Below are 6,183 nucleotides of genomic sequence, written 5' to 3' on the forward strand. Positions count from 1 at the left end.
ATTTTACACACTATTGATAGTCACCTTCAAGGCACCTGCCAATTTCTTAGAGATATTTTGTTTAAACTTGAGTCCGAAGACATCTTGAAACAGAGGATTCTCTGTTCTGATATGGCACTGGTTGCAATTTTATTTTGCCCAAGACTTCATTTGGTATCAAAAATTGCTATACATTACTGCTATGACAAACTTGAAAAACAGTAAAGAAAGCTCTGCAGCAGAGAAAGCATTCCAGCCTTCTAAATGATGGATTCAAGCATTCCCAAGAGCAAATGGCAGAATGGAGTCCCTAAGCCAGGGGTCCCCAAACTAAGGCCCGGGGGCCACATGCAGCCCATCAAAGCCATTTATCCGGCCCCCATGGCACAAAGGCAGAAGGGGGTTGGGCTAAATGACCCAAGGGTTCTCCTCTTCTAATTATTATTATTATTATTATTATTATTATTATTATTATTATTATTATTATTATTAACATTGAGGCTGGGAGGCCATCTGTCAGGGGTGCTTTGCTTGTTCTTTTGGTGCACAAAGGCAGAAGGGGGTTGGACCAAATGGCCCAAGGGGTTTCTTCCAACCCTCTTTATTGTTGTTGTTGTTGTTGTTGTTATTAACATTAAGCCGGAGAGGCAATCTGTCAGGGGTGCTTTGCTTGTGCTTTTGGTGCACAAAGGAATAAGGGGGTTGGACTCAATGGCCCAAAGAGTCTCTTCCAACCCTCTTTTATTATTATTATTATTATTATTATTATTATTATTATTATTATTATTATTGCTTGGTGGCCAACTATAGTCCAGCCCTCCAATGCTCCGAAGGATCGTGAACTGGCCCCCTGTTTAAAAAGTTTGGGGACCCCTGCCCTAAGCCATCAATTCTACTCAAATTGCTTAATTCTAGGCACTCTAGTTCACCATGGATGGCTAAAAGTTTGCCAGGATTGCACTGAGTCTAATGGAAGGTGGATTCCCAAGATTTATACAGAAGAAAAACAAATTGAAATGGTGTGACCATTTCAATGTAATGGCTATGTGAACAGTACAAGCAGGCTGGTAGTCAGTTCCTAGCCATCAAGGTATACTCTACCTTGAACTTCCAACTTAAAGTGAAAATCTAGAAGGGTCTATTAACTACAAATTAACTCTTTCTAGGTCACTAAACAGCCCTTACTGTTTAAGGGCTGTTCACAGACTTATGCTTACTACACTATTTTTATGCTTACTACAATATCCTCTGTATTCCTTCAAATAAAGGACCATCTTGGATACTTGGCCACACCATTCAACACCATTTTTTATCATGTCAGAAGCGACTTGAGAACATACTGCAAGTCACTTCTGATATGAGAGAATTGGCCATCTACAGAGACATTGCACAGGGGATACCCGGATGTGTTACTGGGAGGCTTCTCTCATGTCCCCACAAGCTAGAGCTGACAGATGAAAGCTCACCCCGTCTTGCGGATTTGAACCAGCAACCTTCAGGTCAGCAACCCAACCTTCAGTTCAGCAGTTCACAAGAGTTTAACCCATTGCATCACCACGGCTCCTATTCAACACCATGACAGTCATAGATTAAATCAAGATTTGGTATCTGAATGGTGCAGAAGAGTTTTGTCATATTTTAGAGGGAATATCTGTTACTCAGAATGTTATTTTAAACTTTGAGTGCACTAATGGAAAAGTATTATATAAATGTGGCACAGGATCCATGATCAGATGTTCAGTAGTGGCTTCACAAAGGCTTGGACATTATATTTTAGACAACAAGCCATAGAATGGCCATGGCTAGAACTGAATAGTCTTATATATGTGTGTATATGCAAAGTTAGGTTAAATGTTTAGAAAAAGTAAGTCAATAAAATAAATTAGAACTACTATGTGCAAAATAAAGAGCAAAATTTGACCACGGTGTGGTTAATATAATCAGTTTTCCTCTCCCACTGGTTTTGTACATTTAGAATTCAGAGCACTATAGCACTGCAATGTTTCAGTGTTGTTCTCATCTTACATTTCTGTATTGCATGCATAAATGAATGACAGCGTATGACTAATTATCACATCTATTCTCCATGCATACATAGAGGCGGTATTGTGGGTTCCTCCCACGCATAAGTCCTCCATTGTCAGTGGCAGGCTAGACATTATTTTAATCTACAGTATGAAGCTTTTTTTATTAGAGCAATAAGCTCACAGCTGAATGGAGTACCTCCTAACAGAAAGACAAATATCAAACTATCTGCCTGCTGAAATTCTTCAGCTGAGCGATTACAGCCTGAAACTGGCTGTCAGGCATTTAGTATTTACACCATGCTATGGTGAAATGCAGTTTAAAAAATCCCATCAAAATAAATAGGGCCATTTATTTCCAGGATATAGAAGGAGACTCAGTTTCTTTGTCCTACTATTTCAAAGTCTCTTGATGGCATTTCCCCTCTATTTATTGCCTTTTAGAAATAGATCTTCCACTGCTTAAGTATCAGGAAAACTACTGGAACCAAATATCTAAATATATATAGCAGATGCTCAAGTGCATCTTGGGATAAAGGCATTAAAACCAATTAACTGCTCTCATACTCCTCAATTACAATTTTACCTATTCCTGTAATGTACACTTGTGTTTTATTAGTGATGTAATGCATATTTTGAACCAGCACACAGGTTCAAAGGTAGCAGGGCAAAATCTGTTACCTGTGCTTTTCAGAACAGAAGTAACAAACATATTCCTCATCACTTCAAGACTAATCATGTAGCAATTGTAGAATGATGCATCCTGTGCTTGGTGGGGACCATGCCAAGGCTGTCATAAGAAGTATTGACGCAATGATTGGCATCCTGCTGGTTAGTCCCAACAAGAGTAGACTCACTCAATCAATTGTTCAATGGTGAGTCAACACTAGAGTCACTAAGCTGAAAATTGGAAAGGGCTCCTTATTTTTAAAAGTTGTATAGAAGAGTGAATTTTAGTGTTCTTGTTAAAATTACCCCTTATATGCAAACTTTAAAAGGTACAAATGTCTTCAGTCTGGCAATCCTAGTCAACACATAGATAAATATAATGATTTCATTGATCCTACTCTACACATGATTAAAATAAATTCGTGGCCCTGAATTTCCAAGACCTGGGTAGGTCGGTTGTTGACTGGAAATCTTGGGAGCCTTTCATTCATAGAATCAGCTTAAGACTGTCAACTTAATGACAAAAAACAGCAGCACAAAAAGTGGTGGAAGGAAGAGGGCCAATGATTGAGACAGGGAATGGGTAGCCATTTAATATCACTGAATGGAAACTTCAATTATCCCTTGTCATTGGCTCTCCTAGATAGGCCTGGAAATCCAATAATATCTGGAAGATCACTCATTGGTATCACATATGCATGGCATAAAGCAGAGGTATAAGAATTGTGGTCTAAAAGGCCATACTGGTTTCAGTTCCAAGGCCTACCGTGCTTATCAGGGTCTCCTTAAAGACTAAAGGCAAAAAAAAGAGGTTTCACCCCAAATAACAAAATGGTGCAAGGGTATCCCCAAACTGTTTTTGTTAGATTCACATCCCATGTACCCTTCAAAATACCCAGTATAAGGTTTCTCGGTACCTCTGCTACATAGCTTAGACATTGTAGACTGTGATAGAGGATTCCAGACCCAGTCTCAAGAAAAAGCTGAAAGACAAATAAAAAGGGACGTGGCATCATTTCCAGGTCATTCAAAATTCACTTATGTAGCTGTTGAGGTTATGGATGAGAAGATATTAATACAGTTGATTTTTTCTGGCATACAGTGAGACTAGGGGCTCTTTCTTCCTACTCAATATTCCAATTCCACTTTAACTATCACTGGTCCTTCCTATGGAATCCTGGGAAGTACATTGTTATTTAGAATTCTAAGTCAGAAAGTTTTCATTCTTTTGACTACAAACTGCAGGGTTCCTTAGGATTCAACTGGGGCAGTTATAGTGCAATCAGAGCATTATATTTGTGTGGTGTAAAGAGTTCCTGGTTTTGGCTTTTCAGTTCAATAAATGGATAACAAAATCATTTGGGGTTTTTTGGCTTGTTGGGACTGAATGAAACTTTTTGTAATATTCTCAGAATTGGCCACCTAAGAATATCTTTTTAACTCTGTGCTTGCACTGTGAGAGGACATTCAATTCAATAAGCATATTTCAACATTTTGGTTTGTCCCCGGTGCTAGGAACAGCAGGGAGGAACAGTATGAGATGTTCCACAGTAGGCTCTTCTGGAAATTTGAATATACCTAGACAAGTGTAGAATATTTTATTGAATAGTAAAGAGGGCATCAAACATTTCATAGAAAAGTGAAGCTTTCCACTATGGAAGGTGTCAGTCCACAGAGTATGGCATCTGGACACCACCATGTCCTCAAGAATATGTACACATCTTTCCACTGAGGGCCAGTCAAGCATAGCAGTGAAGCAAGGGCTCATACAGATCAGAGGTTCCCAACTTAGGTGCTGTGGCCCAGAAATGGGCTGCGAGAACGAAAATCCGGTCTGCAAACCTTCTTCCTCTTTATTTTATTTTATTTCTGCTCCTTTTCGCTTATACCGATCAGTGGTTTCCAGCCTATGGTCCTGTGGCCCAGAAATGGGCTGCGAGAACGAAAGTCTGGTCTACAGATCCAGTCTTTTATTTTATTTCTGCTCCTTTTCTCAGAACTGATCATTGCATTGGATAGACCACATCAGCTCTAGATTATTAAATATGGTTTTCTGTGGGTGAGCAGATGGCAATTACTGGATGATATATGCTTTGTATCAGAAATTAGAGTTGATGTGATCAATCCCATGCAATTTTCTGAATCAGCACATCAAATAACCAAAAAAAATCTAATGTTGACCAAAAACTGATTCGTTACCCTTTTGGTACTAATGTTGGAGAGTAGTTCCAGGTCAAAGTGGCCCCTCATTAAAAAGGTCCCTGTTCAAGTGGGTCCTGGTCAAAATGGTCCCTGGTCAAGTGGGCCCTGGTCACTGATCTAGATGGTCCAGAGAACTAGACAGATAGCAAGTTTGCTCTTGCTTGAAACTTCTAGAATGCAATCATAGAATCACAGTATTGTAGAACTGAGGGAAAAAATGGAACATCAAGTCCAACCCCCTGCCATGTAGGAATACACAACTAAAGCATTCCTGAGAGAGATCCAGCCAGTGTTTCAATTCCTTCAAAGGAGCAGAGTTGACCACCCCCTGAAGCAATCTCTTCCACTATCAAATAGCTCTCACATACATGCAGCTATTACTCTGCTTCCACTGAACAAGCAGGACAATTATTACAAACCCCCACTAAGATGAGAGAGCAGGAAAGAAAACTCATTGATTTCTATAGGGAACTCTGTGATTATATCTCCTTATCATCTAGAATGTTCTGATATAAAGTTGAAAAGTTTATCATGAACTCTCTGCTAGCTATGTATCTTTTAAGCAAAGAAACCCTTTAAAGCTGGTTCTAGATTGTGTAATAATGCTCTGTGAAAAACTGCATGTACAGATGAGAGTTCTCTCCGGTGACAATTGTCATGTATGTCACTGTATCTGAAGAGACAGTAGATGTGACATGATTGCCATAGGCCATAGCTGTCTTAAATGCCTACAGAATCAGTTAAAGAAGTGCCCTGAAGCTGGTGACAGAATTCAAGATATAGTGGCATATAAGCACAGCTTAAAAGTACCTTCTTACAAATAATGAATTCATTTTCTGTCTGCAAAAATAGAGAGAAAGAGGCACACACAGCTCTACCATACCTAGGCTCAAAAGCAGATGAAAGGTTCTCCATCCATCCCAACTGCCACTGCCCAGACATGAAGGCAAGGAACTGTTTTTCTTGCTCTTTTCCAAGCACCATGTACGTTGATAGCATTGTTGTTGTCGTCGTCATCATCTCATCCTTTTTATCTTTTCCTGACTGCATGGGGAAGCCACAGACACCCAACTCTTACTGCAAACCTGGAGCCCAACTGGCCAGCTCGTTTTCTCCCTGTTAAATAAAAGTATGCCCTTTCCATCTGGGATCTGGTTTTCATTTCTAGTATGTGGGACAAATGATTTTTGAATTTTATCTTAGAAAGGATATTGTTAGAATTACAAATAGTACAGAACAAAGCAACAAAAATGATCAGGAGGAATAGTTCCCCATGAGGGAATGTTAAATGTTTTATAGTTTAGAAAAA

Source organism: Anolis carolinensis, chromosome 3 (assembly GCF_035594765.1).
Source record: "Anolis carolinensis isolate JA03-04 chromosome 3, rAnoCar3.1.pri, whole genome shotgun sequence".
Lineage (NCBI taxonomy): Eukaryota > Metazoa > Chordata > Lepidosauria > Squamata > Dactyloidae > Anolis > Anolis carolinensis.